Source organism: Megascapheus bottae, chromosome 20 (genome assembly GCF_031878675.1).
Source record: "Megascapheus bottae isolate mThoBot1 chromosome 20, mThoBot2.hap1, whole genome shotgun sequence".
Lineage (NCBI taxonomy): Eukaryota > Metazoa > Chordata > Mammalia > Rodentia > Geomyidae > Megascapheus > Megascapheus bottae.
In genome coordinates, this window is record NC_143528.1 from 29,338,620 (window position 1) to 29,359,113 (window position 20,494).

The 20,494-nt window shown below is 38.0% G+C and overlaps 1 long non-coding RNA gene across 1 annotated transcript in view; it reads right to left on the reverse strand.

Moving 5' to 3' along the window:
• Positions 1–17,032: 17,032 nt before the first annotated feature.
• LOC150049327 (uncharacterized) overlaps positions 17,033–20,494 on the reverse strand; it is a 101,926-nt gene continuing 98,464 nt past the window's right edge. The window contains exon 5 of the long non-coding RNA XR_016538986.1: positions 17,033–17,178. This is a non-coding gene — a long non-coding RNA (uncharacterized LOC150049327). The remainder of the gene's footprint in view (positions 17,179–20,494) is intronic.

The window sequence follows — 20,494 nt, forward strand, 5'->3', positions numbered from 1 at the left end:
AGTATAACTTTCCACATCTCTCACCCATACTAAATTATTTGACTAAATAATTACTGAGACATATTAATGCTCTTTCTCAATGCTACCAGATCCTACAAAAAGAAAATTTAAAAATGAATTGATTTTTTTTATCATGTTGTCTACTTCATCTTACCATCTCCCATTCCCTAACGAATATGAAGTGATTAAATTAAGCACATTTTACTGTCTATGAATCCTTTGAAATTGGTAAGTGCTGTGTTTCAGATATGTACACAGTTAGTAACCCAACTGTGTTAACATTCCATAACCAATTATTCTGGACTAGTGAGGAGTTTACAGTATGGTTATAAAAGAAGCAGAGCAGCTGAATGATCTGTGAATATTTGCATCTTAAAAAGGCGGACTCTCTCAAAGGACATAGCTAGTAAACTAATTAGGAAGCCTACAGAGTGGGAGAAGATCTTCACCAACCATACAACAGACAATAGCCTCATATCTAAAATATATCAACAGCTCAAAAAATTGAATCACTCCAAAACTAATCTCCAAAGTAACAACCATCCCATTAAAAGATGGGCCAAAGACTTAAAGAGAGTCTTCTCTGAAGAAGAAACAAAAACGGCCTATAGACACATGAAGAAATGCTCAACATCTCTGGTCATAAAAGAAATGCAAATCGAAACAACTCTAAGATTCCACCTCACTCCAGTTAGAATGGCCAGGATCAAGAAAACTAATAACAACAGATGCTGGAGGGGATATGGCCAGGAGGGATCACTACTACACTGTTGGTGGGAGTGCAAACTCGTTCAACCACTATGGAAAGCAGTATGGCAGTTCCTCAAAAGACTAAACATAGAGCTCCCCTATGACCCAGCAATTCCACTACTTGGCATTTACCCAATCATCCAGAAACAAGGACATACTAAATCCACCAGCACAACAATATTCATTGCAGCACTTTTTACCATAGCAAAGATATGGAACTAACCTAGATGTCCCTCAGATGATGAGTGGATCAACAAGATGTGGTGTTTATACACAATGGAATTCTATGCTGCTGTCAGAAAGAATGACATTGGCCCATCTGTTAGGAAATGGGACTTAGAAAAGATCATATTAAGTGAAGTAAGCCAGACTCAAAGGACCTTAGGCTCAATGTTTTCCCTCATTTGTCATAATCAGTAGAAACCTTGGGCTCTACTAGCAGAGATTTGCAATAGAGCAAAACCTTGATACAAAAGGCCATATAGTAGGACACTAAATGAAAGGATCTCTAGATTATAGAAACATAAGCCATATAATGAATGATTGTTGTTCTTAAGGTACTATGTTATCTCTCATCACTTTTGCTGTCCCTTGGTTATCTCATATTGTTACAGTATCTCACTTTGTTACCTGATATATCAGATATATTTGTATGTGGTTATTTGAAATTGGATAGGGAAAGGGGGAAAACAAGATGAGGGGTGGGGGTAGGGGGTAGAGAAATTGGGACCAAGACATGTGAAAGGGTATGAGAATTAATGCACCATCTACCTGGCAAATATCATGTAACCCTTCTATTAATTACAATAAAAATATATGAAAAAATAAATAAATAAAAAATTAAAATTAAAAAAAGGCGGACTCTCTGCTTTAATATAATATTCCATTACTGGAAAGAGTGTGTTGTGATAAATAGTGATCCAAAGTGCAAAACCTTAAAACACATTTTTTCCAACTCCATGTATGGATTTGGATTTTTCTTCTTAATCTTTTTTCTTTGAAACTTTGTAATCACTTTAAAATAAAAACCAATCCAATTAGAGAACCTTCATGATTAGTTTCCTTTGTTAAATAGTTACACTCACCAGCAGAGAAAATGATAATAGAGTCAGGATTTCCTTGTTTATGCAAGACTTAAAGAGAGTTGTTATGCTCAGAGACAACTAATTTAGGACATTAGCCACATATAAAGTTGTCTTGCTCCAACTGGTAGCAAAAATATATGTATACTTACAGGGGTGGTCTCAGCCCTAACTATTGTTCTGTTTTACTATATGTTGCACAGGTTAATTTTATCTTTTTGAATAATCTTGGGATATATAACATTTTAACTTTGAGATAATTATAGATTTACATGTGATTGAAGACATAAAACAAATTACTAGACACTGGTGGCTCTTGTCAGTAATCCTAGCTACTCAGAAGGTGGAGATAGGAAGGATTGAAGATTAAGGTCAGACTGGGTAAAAAGTTCATGAGATAGCACCTCCTACCACCACTCTCAATCTTGCCCAATGGCTGAGTTTATCATCCAGCTATAGCAGGAAGGATAAATAGAATAATCATCCAGAGCAGCAAGAAGAAAACTGAGACTTCAAAAATAACACAGACGAGTTTAAAACCCAGTAGCACCAAATAATGATGATGACAATGATGATGATGATGATAATGATGATAATTATGATGATGCAGATATATCTCATGTACCCTTAATTCCTTCCTGTGGTGACATTTTACTAAATGATAGTTCAATATTATCACCAAAGATACTGATGTCGCTATAAGTACAATTCGCCAGTCTTACTTAGATTTCCCATTTTACGTGTGTGTGTGTGTGTGTGTGTGTGTGTGTGTGTGTGTGTGTGTGTGTGTGTGTGTGTTCTATACAACTCTTGGGTAGGTGTATATATCATCCTCCATAGACATGATACACAATGGTATCCTGTCAGGATTCCTCATGTTATTGTACATAAACCTATCTATTTCTCACTCCAGGATATCCAGGATGTGTTTAGGTTGTTTTTGTTTGTTGGTTGGTTTTTTGTTTTGCCAGTCTTGAGCTTGGGCTCTGGGCCTGAGCACTGTCCTTTGGTTTTCTCAAGGCTAGAGCTCTACAACTTGAGCCACAGAACCACTTCTGGCTTTTTTCTATGTATGTGGTACCAAGGAATCAAACCTGGGTCTTCATGCATGCTAGGCAAGCACTCTACCACTAGGCCAAACTCCTGACCCCAGAATATGTTTTAAACAGTAAAGAGCTTTATTAGACAAGTGATGCTTCTGGAACCAATTATAATCATTTTTGTTGTAAAATTTTTTGTTGTTGTTTTGGTTTTGTTGGTGGTGGTGGTGTTGGTGTTGGTGGTGGTGTTGGTGGTGGTGGTGGTGGTGGTGGTGGTGTGTGTGTGTGTGTGTGTGTGTGTGTGCTGATACTGGAGCTTGAACTCAGGGCCTGGGTATTGTCTCTTAGCTTTTTCACCCAGTACTATCACTCTACCACTTTAGCCACACTTCCACTTGTACGTTTTTGGTGGTTAATTGGAGGTAAGAGTCTCATGGACTTCCTGCCTCGGCTGGTTTCCAACTGGAATTCTAGATCCTGGCTCCCTGAGTAACTAGGATTACAGTCATGAGCCACCAGTTCCTGGAAAATTCTGTTTCTTAGTGTCTGATTTCTCAACACTTTAGAACAAGTTGTACAATCAAGATGTGATTTGTGAGAGGAAAGGGCATTCACCCCAAATCTTAGTCTTTGAGAACCTGGAATCTTGGGTCATGCAGGCCACAGTGCAGGAGCTCATGAATAACTCATTAATACCCTAAACCGTTTTTGCAGTTAAGAGATACAGAATAAAGAAGACAAGTACGGTTTTTATGTGTTTTCCAAACAACCCAAAGAAATAGAAAGTGCTCCTCCAGTATCTAAAATGTGCAGTACTCACCACTACTCCAGAAGTCACAAAACTAAGGCTGAAGAGATAAAGACAAAACAATAATAATAATAATATTAATATCATGGGCAAAGGCTCAACCTTTGTGACACTAGTGATCTCACGTTCTCCTTGCATTCCTCTCCTTTGAATAGGTCAGGGCTTAATATTATAACCAATACATAGGTGATAACAAGTATCTATTAATTCTGGTGTTTTAAGAAAGCATTAAGCCCAGTACTAGGGAGATTAAGGCAGAAAGATGGTGAGTTTGAGGCCAATCTGAGCTACATAGTAAAGCCTGTTTCAATAAACAGTAACAAAAAGAAGAAGAGAAGAGAAGAAGGAAGAAAGGAAGGAAAAAAGAAAGGAAACATTAAGGGCCTAATATCAGTTATGATCTACAGTACTGAAATTAGGACAACTGATCACAATATTGAGGAGGGGAAAAAAAGCTTTTGTCTAAACTCAAAGATTCAGGAGATTAGTTCTTATAGAGGATCATTAGATAAGTCTGGAAAAGTCCACCTTCAAAGTCAGTGAAGTTCCATCATGAAAGATTATTCCCTCTGAGTAATATTTTTCTTATTATGCAAATTCCCTTGGCCTCTGTTCATCTTTTAGCCCTGAAGGAATTATTCATTCTCAGTATGAACTGGTATAGTCTTGTTACTCTATCTAATGAGGCTAGAGGCAAGCACTTTAAAGATGAGACATGAGTTTTGGGAAGGCAAAGCAGGATAGCAACACTGAGTCTTGCATAGAGATGACCAGAGTGCAGATTCTGAGCCTTCAGAATTCATCATGTATCTTGGAAACTTAACATAGGAGCTGCCTAAGGGAAAGGAAACTTCTGCATACTATTATCCAGGCTAGACATACCCACATAGCAATGATTTTAAATATGTGCATTGCATGTGCTAATGTACATTAGAGGTGCATATGGTAATATCTATTAGCATATTCAAATCAATTTGAATAACAACATAAAATTACACTCATTATCTAATACCTAGTTAAAAAATTTCTTCAGTCTCAGCCATGGTTGTCTCCTCAATGAATAGAACCCCAATGCATATAGCATTTTTGTTTAAGTTAATTTGGTGTTTTACTTTAAATATCAAATTGTCAAATCATTTTCAAGAACTGATTTGCATTGTTAATGGAGGACCAACTTTCAGCTAGGCAGCAACATGAAAGTATGCTCATGTGTTTTGTGTATGATGCATTAATTGGAATACTTAGCTTTTACGAGGCTCAAAAATGTTCTTTATAAATGCCACAGCACTAATTTTCCACCCCAAACTCAGGATTAATCACTACAAGCTATACTCCAATTCTGCAGCTATAAGGTTTGATTTCATTGTTTTCTGTTTCATTCTATTTTCTCTGCACATGATGTATTTTACAGTCTTACAGAATTGTTTATACTCGTTTATCAATACCAGGATGTATCAGAAAATATTTGGATAAAGCTAGCAAAGCCCTTAAACCATTTTTTATTTTTTCTTCCATACAAGCATTCACCATTCTTCTTCTTCACCCTTCAAGGCCTTTGGCTCAAGAAATAGAAGTAATTTCTCCAAGCTCATAATACCAAGTCCATCTCGATGCTGCAGCTACTAAACTAGGCACTCTGTGAAGACGTGAACCACATTCATGTCTCCACAATGTTTTCCAGGAAATTCTAAAGTCAACTGATGTCAACTTGATGAAAACAGTATCTTTCCTCATTAATTAGGACTTATTTTTATCTTTGTACATCAATGAAGTATATGAGCCCAGGGAAGTGCACTGCTGGGACTTCATACATGCTAAGCGAGCACTTTGCATGGAGCTATCTTCCTAGACCCAAAAGTACATTTTGAAGGATCTCTTTACACTTAAAGTCCTACTGTACCAAACTTCATTCCCAAGATGATCCCCACAGTCTGGATGTTTCTGTTCCCTAAAGATCTTGATGCAGAAGCCTTATCTCCTATTCAGCAGTATTAGAAGGTGATCAAGTCACAGGAGATGTGCCCTTAGGAAAGGGATTAGGGCCCTTGTAAGACAGGCCCAAGGAAGCTCATTTTTGCTCCTCCTCCCAGGTGAGCACATTCATGAGAAAACATTCCCTCACCATGCTGAGCCACATCTCAGCTCCAGAACTGTGAGAAATGCATTTCTGTTGCTTATCAACGCCTTAGGCTATGAAGCTAAGCCTCCCATGGCTATTATTGGCAGATTTATCTCTTTTCTAGACTAGAACATCGCTTTAATTTTTCTCCCATTTTCTTTTCTTTCTCACTTTAACTCAGTATTTTTTTTAACATGGCTTTTGTCCACTCTCCTGCCATGAGGAGACTATTTTCTACCATTTGAAATCTGTGGTGAATTCAAGAGACATAAATTGTGACATTGAAATTATTTCTGTCATTATTCTCTGCAAACACTTTACAGTGACTGGAAGATCAGAACAAAACCACCTACTTTCTACAGTGCTCATACTGACAGACACAGCAAACAAGCCCTGCTCCAAGTAGCTCACTAACTGTCCAGAGCTTCCTGGCTAAATTCCAGGGATTTTTAGAATTCAAAAGAAACAAACAAATAAATGTATTGAGAAACAGAATGGGGAATCCAATGCCTAGAGGCTGTTCTGCATTTTCTATCATCTCTAACAAGTGGGACTTCCTCTGATAGAAAACTAATCTTGAAATGAGGCTTTTACAAGTTCATTTCCCAAGGGAGAAGGGCTTGGAGGCTTCTCCTCCAAGGCTTGTTTTGAAGCCATACACAGAGTGCGCAGCAGACAGATCTCCTAATCTTAAGGGCAGAAAATACTTCTCATGAGTTAAGGGGGTTGTCTCATGTTTGAAGAGAAGAAATAAGTATAAATGACATGATGAATCAATTTAAATATTTGACTCCATGATCCTGATTCTCATGGACACATGCATTTGCTTACAGCCAACCCATGTTTATGTTTGGGAAAGGCCATCATTTGTAGAGGAATGAAGGACTTCAGTAGTTCACTGTCATATTAAAGAATTCACTGTTTCCTTTGTCAAAAAAATCAGCTTTCCCCCCATCTTTCTGTGCACCTCCATGTTGGTCTATGTATGGAGTAGGTTGGATCTGGGTAAAAAAACACCATTGTCTTCTTCCCTTCTGAAAGCTCACAGGTGGGCTAGTATTGAATTTACACAGGCAACCATCCACCACAGGGGATATTAGCATTTCCTGGTCCTCATATTTCTGTCATCGTTTCGTCAAGGTTCTCAAGAGGCATATAGCCAATAGAATTTATATATAATTACAAGAGGGGATTTATTGGATTGATTTGCTAACTTGAGATCGGAAAGTTTTACAACAACTCACTGAAAGCTGTAGAGACAGGGAAATCAGCTGACTGGTTTGGAAAATTTGAAGCTTCTGAACATGAGTCCAATGATATAGCCAGAAAAAGAGGCTGAAGCCTGGTAAGTCCAAAGAATCGCTGGAGCTAATGCCAAAAGGCAGTGGCAACCACGAGAACATAAACAAACAAAAATATCCATGTGAGCAGAAGAGAGCCTGTGTGTGCAGAAACATTGCTGTTCTATCTGCTCTCTGTGTCCTTCTGTTCTATCTGGACCTCCAGCTTATTTGATCCTGCTACCCACATTAAGGGTGGGTCTCCTCTCTAAGTTCACTGTCCATGGCTTAACTGTGTCTGAAACCCACAAGTTACCAAATTTCTACACATCTCTCAATCCAGTCAAATTAACAACCAAGATTAGCCATCACAACCACAAAGCTCTTTATCACTTTCAGACATTCTAAATGGTTCATGCATACAAATCCAATTGTCTCATTATGGTAGACTAATTTTCTTCTCCTATTCTACAAGAAATGTTGAAAGACATGCCTATGTATCTCCTTAATTTCACTTCTCTCCCCAAATAACCATGCTCAGATCTAATTTATCTCCACTAAAGCTGACTCCTCTTCAACGAACCTGATTCCTGACCAAGGCTCAACCTCAGGTCCTCAAGCTTGATCAGTTTGGTTGCTCATAAATGGTCCTCTCCTACCTGAATCATGCTTCCAGTTTAACTTTATACTGATTAATTGGAAATGGAATCTTTTGAACTCTCGGCCCAGGCTGGCTCTGGACTGTGATCCTCTAAATCCCAGCCTTTTGAGTAACCAGGCACAAATCATCTGTACTGGGATTCATAGTCCTCCTGAGGCCAACCTTGTCTGACCCACTCCCATAACATCAGAACAGCCTGTGTTCATCTCTGTGCTTTGGGACACTGGGAAAACTCACCTTAGAAACCTCAAACTACTAGGGAGAATTGCATCCCAATGTGGCAAGCCTCATCTACACCCATGTGCCCTACTTACTATACACTCCCCCCACACACACATACACACACATTCCACACAACCAGCACTCCACTGGCAGCCCAGAGGCAGGAGATAATGAAGAAGTGCTCCAGCTTGCCATCCTTCCTGATCACTGTACAGAAATAGGAACCATGGGAAAATCACGAGTGCTGATCACACTGAAAGAAATATTGCAATAGTGAGACTAAAAATCTACTTTTTCCTTCCTATATCCTCCCTGATATGCCAAATAGAAAAGCCTTCTCAGGCACAGAAGGCCGCTCTCTGTCCAGTTCTAACACTGGTCTCCCATCCTGATATCTAAAGAGACACATCTAGAGGCAGAATTCAGAGCCAAATTCCAAACATATTTCTGCTAATATGTATGGCCTCTCTGTTGCTCTCTCATGAATGGCTAAATTCTACAATTACTGCCTCGAACTTCTAAGAGGGGCCTTAGAGCTCTCCTTTTACCTAGTATATGGCAGGTCAGATCAGCTGCTGCCTTCTTACATAACACCAACCCTGACCTCACTGTAAACCCTCTCTCCAGCATTTTCAGAGTCTGGAGAAGTTGGACTTGAGGTATTATTTAACTAAGTGGTAGAAATCCTTTCCAATCCTTTGAAAATCACGCCTCCCTACTTACTTCATGAAACTGAATAAGGCCTATTTACTGCTCAGTTTTCCTCTTTTAATAACCTCTGGTGCTACTTCTGTTTTAAACTGTGCATTAAATATAACCTAAACAGCTGGGGAAATTAAAGATAAATTGTGGAGAGTTATTTGTCAGAACTGTAAATGAGGGGGAGTTGCACTGTTTCTCTGATCCACAGAATCTCTCTGTATTAATTGGTAACTAGATAATTATGCATCTTGTCAGAATGCCAACAACAATCAGCCTTGCACTAACTTTGATAAGTAAAGTCTTGTGAGTGGGAGAGAGAGGAAGAAATAGGCTTTGCTTTTATAATAGCATTCTATCATCTTGATAGTGGTTAATGTGAGCTCTGAGCTTATGAAGTGACACCCATTAGTGACGCAAAATCATCTCTTATGTAAAGTTCATGTGATAGTGTTCAGATGAAAGGCAAGAAAGTACTTATAAATTTAGAAAATATTCCAGAAGCATTTGTATGTTTTCCAAACTATTTCTTTTTTTTTTTTTTTGCCAGTCCTGGGCTTGAGCTCAGAGCCTGAGCACTGTCCTTGGACTTTCTCAAGGCTAGCACTCTACCACTTGAGCCTCAGCACCACTTCTGGCTTTTTGCTATGTATGTGGGGTACCAAGGAATCGAACCTGGGTCTTCGTGCATGCTAGGCAAGCACTTTACCACTAGGCCAAACTCCCGACCCCTCCAAACTATTTCATATGAAGAGTAGTATCTGTGAAAGGCCTTAGTTTTCCAAGATATCATACCTAGTTGAGATGATTCTGAATTCATCATTCACTGAAAGTATCTTCTCTCATATTGTCTCTGACTAAGCTAATGAAACCAGTGATTTCCCTCTTCTTCAAATTGTAATTACAATTAATTTTAATTGGAGAATAAAGGTTTGAACATGAGAAGACTTAACAGCAAGCTAGTCATTCCTTCGTCATTCAATTTTATTGAAAAATAATGGGTGTTCCAGGTAACAAAAAAAATGGCTGTCCTTCTCAAGGACTCTATCCTTTCTATAGAGTTCATAAAATGAAGTCAATAACTTTCAATAACTTTCAGATAATAAAAGTGGTAAATGTCTTCAGTGATAAAGAGATAAAATCTGTCAGGAGCCAGTGGCTCATGCCTGTAATCCTAACTACTCAGGGAATCAGAGAATCATGGCTCAAAGCCAGCCTGGATAGAAAAGTCTACCTGATTCCATCTCAAGATAACAAGCAAAAAGTTGAGCTGAAGGAATGGCTCAAAGTGGTAAAGCACCAAACAAGCAATCAAAAAGAGAGAAAAATCTAAGAATTCTGGGAAGAAATGACAATCCTTTTTAAAATTTTTTTTAAATTTTTTTGCCAGTCCTGGGCTTGAGCTCAGGGCCTGAGAATACTGTCCCTGGGTTTTTTCAAGGCTAGAGCTCTACCCCTTGAGCCACAGCACCACTTCTAGCTTTTTCTATGTATGTGGTACCAAGGAATGGAACCTGTGTCTTCATGCATGCTCAGCAAGCACTCTACCACTAGGCCTAGAATGATAGTCTTTTGACTGAGGGATTAGGAGAACTCTGAGGAAAAAAAGATAATTTCAGATCATCTATAAAGGGTTGTTAAAATTTGAACATATAAAAGAAATGAAGAAATACCTTCCAAGTAAAAGGTCTAGTGTGAGATAAGGAGTCTAGGCAAAAGAAGGCAAAGGCAATTTAAGGCCTAGACCAACAAAATGCATTAGAACACAGAATGTGACAGACCTGAGCTGTAAGATCAGAAGCAGAGGCCCATTAGAGCTGGATTAAGGAACCATGAATGCCAATGTAAACTTCTGGCTTTATCTTTAGGCAATATGGTCTCTCTTAGGAGAAGGGGAACATGACAGAACTTGGCTTTAGAAAGAGATAAACCAAAAGTAGAGGCAAAGAGAACACTTCTAGGGCATTTTTTTTTTAAAAAATACTTAACTATAAGTAACAAGAGTGAACCAGGTTAGTGGAAGTGAGGATCTACAAAGCAAGGTGATATCAGGGCTTGGCAACAGTTGGTTTCTGGAGCAGAATGAAGGGAGAAGCCATTAATAAACTGGAGGTTCTCAGCCTGAACCACTAAGAGTATGAATTTTTGTCATTTGCAAAGATAGGAAGAATGCACATAAAGAAAATTTAATACTTGGAAACATTCTAAGTTCTTAATGTGATTTTGAGACATCCATCTTAAATATTTAATTTGCTTAAGTATTTAAGTATATAAACATATTGTGTGATGGGAATGATAACTTCTGTTCATTTTACTTTTCCCTCTCAATTACAAAACGCCTTCTCCATAGACTCCTTTACATGGCAGGAACATAAGATCTGCTGAGAAGTCAAAGTAGGCAATGGCATGTTGTATGTTGAAAATTAAATAAAAAACAAAATTACAGAGTTTTCCAGCTATTAAAAATGGAATCAATAACTAGGTCATCTGTTGAAAATAGACTCATGCTTTCTTTACTAGCATAACTATTAAACAGTACTAGAAAGTACTATTGTTCAAAAGCCTCCAAACCACTGAGGAGATAAGAATTACAGAGGCTTATTAAGTGAACATGCAGAAAGAAAGTAGCTTAGCTAGGAGCTTTTCACCTCTTAAACCCCAGCTCAGAATGACTGAAGCATAGGGAGGGTGTAAATCTCAAATAAGAAATATAGGACTGGGGAGACTTCCAGATTGGTTAAATTATCAGCACAATTTATAACCAATGTGTTTTCCAGTCATCTACAGTCCCATTTTCTCCCCAGTCCTTCAACTAGGTTCCCTCGTGATCTCCAAATGCCAAAACCAATTGCACATCTTCCATTTGTACACACCACTTGTGCATTTGCAGGGGAGGGGAGGGCGGGGATAGTTCCTCTTAGTCTTGTTTCTTAGTGTGTTCTGCTTTGTTTTAAGGGAGGAAATTTTTTTCTCATAAGTACAACTGTCAGATTTCTCCTCTTATTGTCCGGATCAGTCACTGGTTGTGTACAAGTCCTAATAAATGCCCCATGGTATGATTAGAGTCACTCTCTCCTGAGACCAATAGAACAGAACAAGATAAAAGTTACATGATGATTGGGGAACAACCAGTGACACACACATAACAAGAGGAAAAAAATAAACTTGAGAGTAAACTTAAAGAATGGATTTCTTTCTTTCTTTTTTTTTTTGCCAGTCCTGGGCTTGAACTCAGGGCCTGAACACTGTCCTTGGACTTTCTCAAGGCTACAGCTCTACCACTTGAGCCTCAGCACCACTCCTGGCTTTTTTTTTCTATGTATGTGGTACCGAAGAATCAAACCCAGGTCTTTGTGCATGCTAGGCAAGCACTCTATCACTAGGCCAAACTCCCGGCCCTGGATTTCTTTGTTTTTAATTCATTTATTCATATGAGGTAGTTGTACTAAATGGATTTCAATTCCTGAAGAAAGGATTCATTTATTTAATATTATCTATCAGTGAATTTAGAAAATAAGAGCAATCTCCTCTATTTCCTTATCACTATTTCAGAGGACTTTCAGGCCCAAAACACCAGGACTGAGTGACATCAATTTCTTTATCTCTTCAGTCGCCATCATCATTTTGAGGGGAATTCTAAGTCATCGGAGAACTAACACTCAATCTTGTGAGAATATGATAGTGAACCTTCCTCAGGCTGCCAAACTGGCCGTGGAACATGTAGACACTCTGAATATGAACAATACAAATAAACAAGCCAAGAGAGCTATAAATTCTCAATGCCCTCCTAAAGAAGAGAAAGGCAGTTCCTGAGAACAATGAAAGAATGCTGTCACAAAAGGAGATTCAGTTTGATTTCTGTCTTGAAAGGTAATGATCATGAAGGCATGACTGAGACCAGAAATGCAGCTTCTACACTCTAAAGTAAATTACTAGCCTGGCTAGTAATTATACTTCCTTGATAAAAGCATCCTGCGGTTTGTTTATACCCATGCATCACAGACTCATAAAGTACCTTACCTATGAATCCAATTTTTATTTCTATTTGTCTGATATCTAAGACTTTCCTTAGCTGATTAGAGATGGTTGATACAGGTCTAGGTTTTGGTAGGATAAATATTACATACACAGCTCAGCTTCTGGTATCTTCAGATCAGTGTACATGCTATTTTTAATATGCCAATTAGATTTATGCATTTCCCATCACCTGACAACATAAACACTTTGAAAAAAATCATGCCAAAATATCCACAGTCAAGGGACAGTCCATCTGTACTTACTCAGAAAATGACAGATAATAATATTTGGACTTTCTCAAGGATAGAGCTCTACCATTTGAGCCTCAGCACTACTTCTGTCTGTGGTACTGAGGAATCGAACACCTTTCATTGATTGTATTGTCTATATTGTTCATTCTCTTCTATTTAATTCTTGCAAATCAATCTAAAGTATATATACAACTATATATACTTAATGTGTGTATATATATACAACAAATATTATTATGGCAAATGAATCATATGTATATATACAATATACATTATATATATCAAAATTAAAATATCATCATAGCAAATAATAACATATATGTATACCAAAATAAAAATAGTGTCATATCAAATATTAAGTAATGATGATTACTAATGATGATGATTGGTTGCTCATATATATTCTAGGAGCTATTCTGGTTCATGGAAATGCAGCATTTGGGAAATCAAGGTCTCTTTCCTCATTTTAGAAGTGATAAGTGTTGTGATAAAATAAATCAGTATAATGTATAGTAGGTAATAATAACACCAACTACCTTCTCCAGCCTTCTCCACCTCCCCCCAACAATTCACATATACTTCCTTAGAAATTATTACTAAGACCCTTGTCTATCATATATAGATTGCATCTACACAGTTGACCATGATCCAAGAACTTATAAGAATAACAAGTTGCATAGGAACAAAGGCATCAAACCTAATAATTCTTTAACTCATCCAACAAGAATTTACTGAGTACCTACTACTCTGGGAACTAAGTAAACAGCATCTGACAAATCTCTAATATTCTAAGGAGAGAAATTAGACAACAAACATGTATGTAGTATATTGGATGGCAGTTAAGAGTTTAGATAAATAATGTGCAGGGCAGGATAAAGAGAAAAGAAAGATATGGATTGGACTTTGGATATACTACTAGCCTTTATAAGAAGACCTCAATAATAGAATTAAATACAAAAATCCCTGTAGAAGAGAATGGTTGGGATTTTCCAGGATCAGCAAGTGTGAGTTAATAAAAAGAATACAAATAAGGGAGGGGAGAAGCCCATCTTATATATAGGGCCTTGTTAAAAAACAGAGAACTGTGACTTTGATTCAGATTATAAAAAAAAACATTTGGAGAGATTTTGATCATGAACATGACAAAGTTTAGGAAACCTGCAGCATGCTGGGGAGTAACTGAAGCTCAAGGATAAAATGAAATGGCATGAGGTCTTCCTTCCATGAAACTGTCTCCAGCACAGCATAACTCCTCTTTGCTGGAACCTCATCCCTGTGTACCAGAGTTGTTAGTCTGTGCCATCTGGAGAGTCTTAGACATGCTCATCCTGTCCATTTCCATTCTGGCTTTAGCAATATACCCTGTGGTAGGCATTTGCCATCCTTTTTGTCCATACAATATCTAAAGCTCTATTTCATGGTTAAGGAATCTCTGTCCCATGAAGCAGAGCCTGACTCTCACTTTAGAAGCCTACTATTCTACCAGCTTCCTTTGCAGCTTAGACATAGTTCCATAACTAAAACCTACCCTCCTCAAAGGTTGAATATGAGGACAGTGAGCTGGGAGGCTGGGGATATGCAGCATCCATTCTGTTGAGCAGGTATAGTTGACCTGGGACATTCACTGGACTTGGGTGGAAGTTCTGTCATCCAAGCTGGCACATGCAACTGGAGTAGTCATAGGTCACGATTGCAAGTCATAGTCTATAATTATAAGTTTTGCTTCCCAATGCTGCACAACGAATAATCCCATAATGAATAGAGCCGAGGAATTTGGGCAGGGCACAATATGAATGAGTTATTTTTGTTCCCTAATATATGGCTTCTTGGTAAGAACTCTCAACTGTCTGGGAGATGACTCCAATGCCTGGGTACAGGAGTTGTCTGGAGGCATGTTCACTCATATGTCTGAGACTGGGCTGAAATGAGTCAACAACTAGGAATTCTCTGATGAACTTTCTTGTAAGGACCTCTCCTCAGGATCTCTTGGCAAAATTGTACAGGATAGCTCAGGATTCTGAGAATATGAGACCTTGTCCAGAAAGCTACAAGACCTAGCCTAGAAAGTCACAAGGCATCCCTTCTGCCATATTCTATTTTTATTTTCAGAGCAGTCACAGCTCACCCAATTCATGAGGAGGGAATATAGTCTCTACTTCTTAATGAGCAGTGTGTCAGAATTAGCAAAGTGTTTAAAATCATATAGGTGTCCCTATTAAACCATGTGCTGTAATATGTTCCTGAATGTGTAGTCCCAAAGCCTGGCTGTTTGGCTCTCCTTAGGAAGCCCACAAGTTACCCAATATCCTTTCATAAAGTCTTGTTATGACAAGAAAGAGTAACGAAGGGACTGATATACTGAAAGTACATTATATATAACATAATATATGATACGTATATGGTATCACAAAACCCTTTTGTGCCATTAATATAGTAATAAAAAGTGCCTGATATAATTATATTATCTAGAGTTTACAATGCTGCTTGCCTACGGTATTACATTTCTGATAGGCACAAATGTCAACCTCACCTGAAGATTTATTGCCCTCCCATAATTCAAACAATATGGTGCATAAAAATGACCCAGAAGCAGTCGACTATGTCTAACCCATTCATTTCTGGAAGGAAGCCCTCACACATCCCCCATATCACATCCTTATGACTAGTCCCATTCAACTTCTCTTCCTCCCTATCAGTGATCTTATCCTTTTCCAGTCTATTCCACAACTTGCTTCCTGAAAACATCTACCAATTCTGCTCATATGCTATATGAACTGAAGTCCCCTTATAGGGCCCTGTACCCAAGAATCTGCCATCTTCCTCCCAGTCTTTATCTCAGTCTCAATGGAGACTCATCTTCCTTCCCAAACCTGTGCTTTGTTATTCTTTATCTCTAGTTTTATTATTCAAGAGCACATAAGGCCAATATTCTACCACCTTTTTGCTCTGTGCTCAGATCAAGGGGATCCCTCTACTGGAATGCCTTTCCCCCTTTTTCTCTCCAATTTCCCTCCTCTGTATCACACTTGGAATTCTAAGTTGGTGTTCTACCACCTTTGAATATCCCTGGGACTTTAGGTAGCATATTACATCCAGCCATAAATCTATCTGCTTTTCAGCATTGTAAGTCTATGAAGTTAAGAGACAGACTCAAAGCATTTATGCATTCTCAGCGTCAGGGTTCATATAAGCTCACAATAAATGAATTTTGGTTAAATAAATGAGATAACAAGGTAGTGGGTTTTTTTGTCTAGATTTGTGATCAATTGTTTCAGATGCCTTTATGATGAAATAGACACAGCATCTAAAGTTCATCTAGCCACTAGGTCTGTATTTTCTTTACAGATGGGATTTAATAATTGGTAACATAGGGATTTTAGTAAGTAATGGCACCTGCCTTCTATAAGGACACCTCTGCTAGCAAAGATCTCACTTATTTACTGCTGTGTTCTTTATTAAACTTGAGTGATCACAATCAAAAGCATTTATATCACCATTGTCATTTCTAAGTTTATGGTTTCTATAACCCTAGAGTTTGAGTTTGGGGCTATTAAAATTACATGCATATTTCCTCTTTTTCTCTGAATTTTGACTGCCTCAGTTGCTGTTGAGAGAAAATAAAATTCGAGAAGTCCCTGCCTGATTAGAAACCTCCATCCATCTTCAGATCTGGCCACATGAGCACACCAGCTCACTAGAGATGTCAGAGGGCAATTCTTTTCCAGACTGCTTGGTTTCAGAAATTGACAGCTAAAACAGCAGAAGAAATAAAAGAAAATCTAGAGCACATGCTGGTGTACATCCTATTTATGAAATTTATGAGTCCAGCATTATCCATACCAACAGCAGCATTTTACAAGGAAGCTCAGCTTCTTAAACCCCAAGTATCTACAGATCTATTATTTATGGCTCACCACTTAAATGGTCTGTGTTTTGTCTGGAAATAGCATCTTGCCATTACTTCTCAAGGAGAGCTGCCTTAAGGATCAGTGAGCAAATATAGCTGTCAAGTATCATGAGCTCCCCTGACTATTAGAGAAACAAGGCATTATCAACCATGATTGTGGCCATTAATATACAATGTGTGTTTCTTTATGCATTTGTATTACAATGAATTACAAACATCACTAGGCAAGGTGATTTACCTGTAATCCCAGAACACATGGACTAAGGTGGAAGATGGAGTGACAAAGGCCAGCCTTTGCTAATCAAGTTTGAGTTCTTCCTGAGCTTCATAGAGAGACCATGTCTGAAAAAAAATGTTGGCATGAAGTATAAATATTGAATATCAGGGAGATATACACTGAATTATCAGGCTGAAATCTCTCAGAGGCTGGAAGACATTTCCAATATTTTCCCATGTAACTATTTTAGGCCATAGTATTTGTCAAAGATTGGATGTGTGCCTAATCATACAAACGGACTGCTTCAGCCACACAGATGCATAGATAGGAAAAAAACCAAAACAGCACTTTCCACACTATGGTATTATTAGCTTTTGCTGCCTGAATCATGTAAGACCTTTCTGGTTTTAGAAGTAAAATTGACATAATAAAAAATTATGACTAACTTGATTTTTCTCTTCCTAATTTATGCTTATTATTAGAAGATCCCAGTTAGAAATTCTCTCCTAAGCCAGGCGCCAGTGGCTCATGCCTGTAACCCAAGCTACTCAGGAGGCTGAGATCCAAAGATCAAAGTTCAAAGCCAGCCTGGACATAAAAGACTGTGAGACTCTTATCTCCAATTAACCACCACAAAAATCAGAAGTGGTGCTGTGGCTCAAGTGGTAGAGCACTAACCTTGAGTTGAAGAGCTCGAGGATAGCACCCAGGCCCAGAGTTGAAGCCCTGCAACCAACAAAAGGAAAGAAAGGAAGGAAGGAAGGAAGGAAGGAAGGAAGGAAGGAAGGAAGGAAGGAAGGAAGGAAGGAAGGAAGGAAGGAAGGAAAGAAGGGAAGAAAATAAAAAAAATTCTCTCATAAGTGAAGTTTCCTTCCTTCACTCTTGTCATTTTATCCATAACACTTGGTCATCTAAAGTCATCTAATATACTATTAAAGTAATGGGCCTTCTTATAAAACATTGGGATTAGACAAAGCTATGTTTATATTTTTAAGCCTAGGTTTCTAAGGTTTATAATCAATTACCCAGAAGACTAAGGGATTCTGAAATAGCAAGAATTATGTGTTCCACAAAGTACTAGAACCAGGACAGTCAAATCCCTAGTGATAATAGGAAGATACCTTATATCTAAGAGGGAACCACTACTGAAATGCCTCCTAGATTGCCCACTTGGGAAGTTTTATTGAATTGTTTCAAGGCCTAATGTAATAATCCTTTTTTTCACTTTGTGATCTTCATTTTGATTTTTTTAATTTTTATTTTATTGTAAAGATGATATACAAAGGGGTTACAGATATGTAAGTAAGGTAATGAGTGCATTTATTTCCAAACAGTGTTACCCCTCCTCATTTTCTCCCACTTTTGCTCTTTCCACTCCTACTCCCCTTTCTCCCAAGTTGTAAAGTTCATTTCCAATAAATAATCTAGTGAGGATCACTGTTGCATTAATACAACAATCAAACCATCTAAACCATTTTTCTATTCGTGGACATAAGTATATCAATTTGAAGTATAGGTATAATAACAAAAAGGAATTTTATTACTCAGAAGGCACAAACTGGGTGTTACTTTCAAAACTACTTGGTGCTTTCCCAGACTAGCAATTCATGTTGAACATGAACTACTCCTATAAAGTAGCTCATTGTGGAAATCATAACAAATTTAGAGTGATATGTGTGTGATTGTGTGTACATGCACACACTCACACATACACGCACCAATGAAAACCATATATTGACTCAAAATCCCAGAGATTACATGAGCTTTGTTATGCAGCTACTATAAATACATTGCATAGGAAAAATAGGAGTCCAATTAGCCTAGTTACTAGCAAGTAGAACAAGTTAGGCCCGGGTAGACTGGTTTCTTCTTTTTTGGAACTATATCATTCCCCAGTGTCCTCAGGGAAGGAGGTGCAGGACCAGAAGTCAAATATACTGTCTTTGGATTTGTCCATTTCCAACCTTCCCTTTGATTCCCTCCCTTATATCTTTCCTTTCCTGATCCCATTGCTTTCATTAACTTCCTGCCAATCAACCCATTGTTATTGGGTCTTGTGTTCATCCAGTTATTCAGCAAATGCAGTCTGATAGCTGCAAGATCATCTTGGTATCTCTGCTGGTGAAATTTCAGGGAGATGGTGTTAGGCAACTGAAGCCTAGAGAGGTGTTGGGCCAGTAGTTTGAGAAAAGAGTTTTAACCATTATCATTCCCCATTCTTCCTACATTCTAAGGGTCAGAGGTCAAGAATGTTAAAAATACCTATCATTCTTGGTTTTGCATCTGACAAACTTCTGCAACAACCCTCACCCCATGCCCTTAAAATAGATAAGCTACAGACAGTGGCTTAACTTGATTTATCATTTTCTGTCAATAAAACATTTTAATAACTATAAATAACTTAGAATACTGTAAAATGGCAAGGAACTCAGTCTACAGTAACAGAAGTAACACTTTTAATCAGATCAGATTGAAGCACTGACAACATTTAATAAAATGTTTCTAAGCAACAGGGTAGAAGAATCAAAGTCTTTCAATAGACCTGACATTAATAGAACAAAAAAAGAATCCAAAAATACTCTTTTTTCTTATAAGCAATTCATACTAGAAGGTAAAACAGACTCCTCTCCAAAATCTAATTTATGGGAGAGTAATAGGTCAATAGGCAGTCCATGTATGGGTTTATCATAGAATGACCATCTTAGAGGTCAAGGTTAGATACTTATAAAAACCTTGGAGAGTAAGTGCTGTGGAAAAATAATAGTCTTTAGACTTTAGTCCTACAGCATGGCCCTTGGTTATATACTTAGAAATGGAAAGAAATGCTCATCATTCCCTGTTATACATGCTTTGGGCCCATGTGAATAGAAATTTTTATATTTCATCTCTAGTAACACTCTGGCTTTGCTAGCCAGAAAGATTTCCTAAAGAGAAATGAGTTGCTGTAATAGACTGAAATAACTACTTAATAGATTCTAGTCTGGAAGAGGGTATGTTATTTTTTTCTTGTCACCTTAATGTCTCAAACCCAAAATGCCTTAATATTTATAGATCAATTTTCCCATCATTGTGTCTTTGAAATGACAGCTTAGAAATCAGTGAACTGACTCTTTAGCTTAACCGTGAGATAAGTACATAAGTAACAGTTTGTAGGAAAGGGTGATGGCATACAAATGTGTTCTTGGCTTTTTTTGTCACACATGAACACACGCGTGCGCGCGCGCACACACACACACACACACACACACACACACACACACACACACACACTGCATAATGAATTCAAGAAAGAAAAGAAAGGGGGAAAAACAGATCCCAGTGTTGGCTATTTGTCTGGTTCATAAACTACAACTGGAAACTTTCATGTCTCTGTGCTTCCAGCTGTAGGTGGACATACAAAGCCAAAGTAGGGAGCATGTAGATTATTTCATCAGAGGAAAA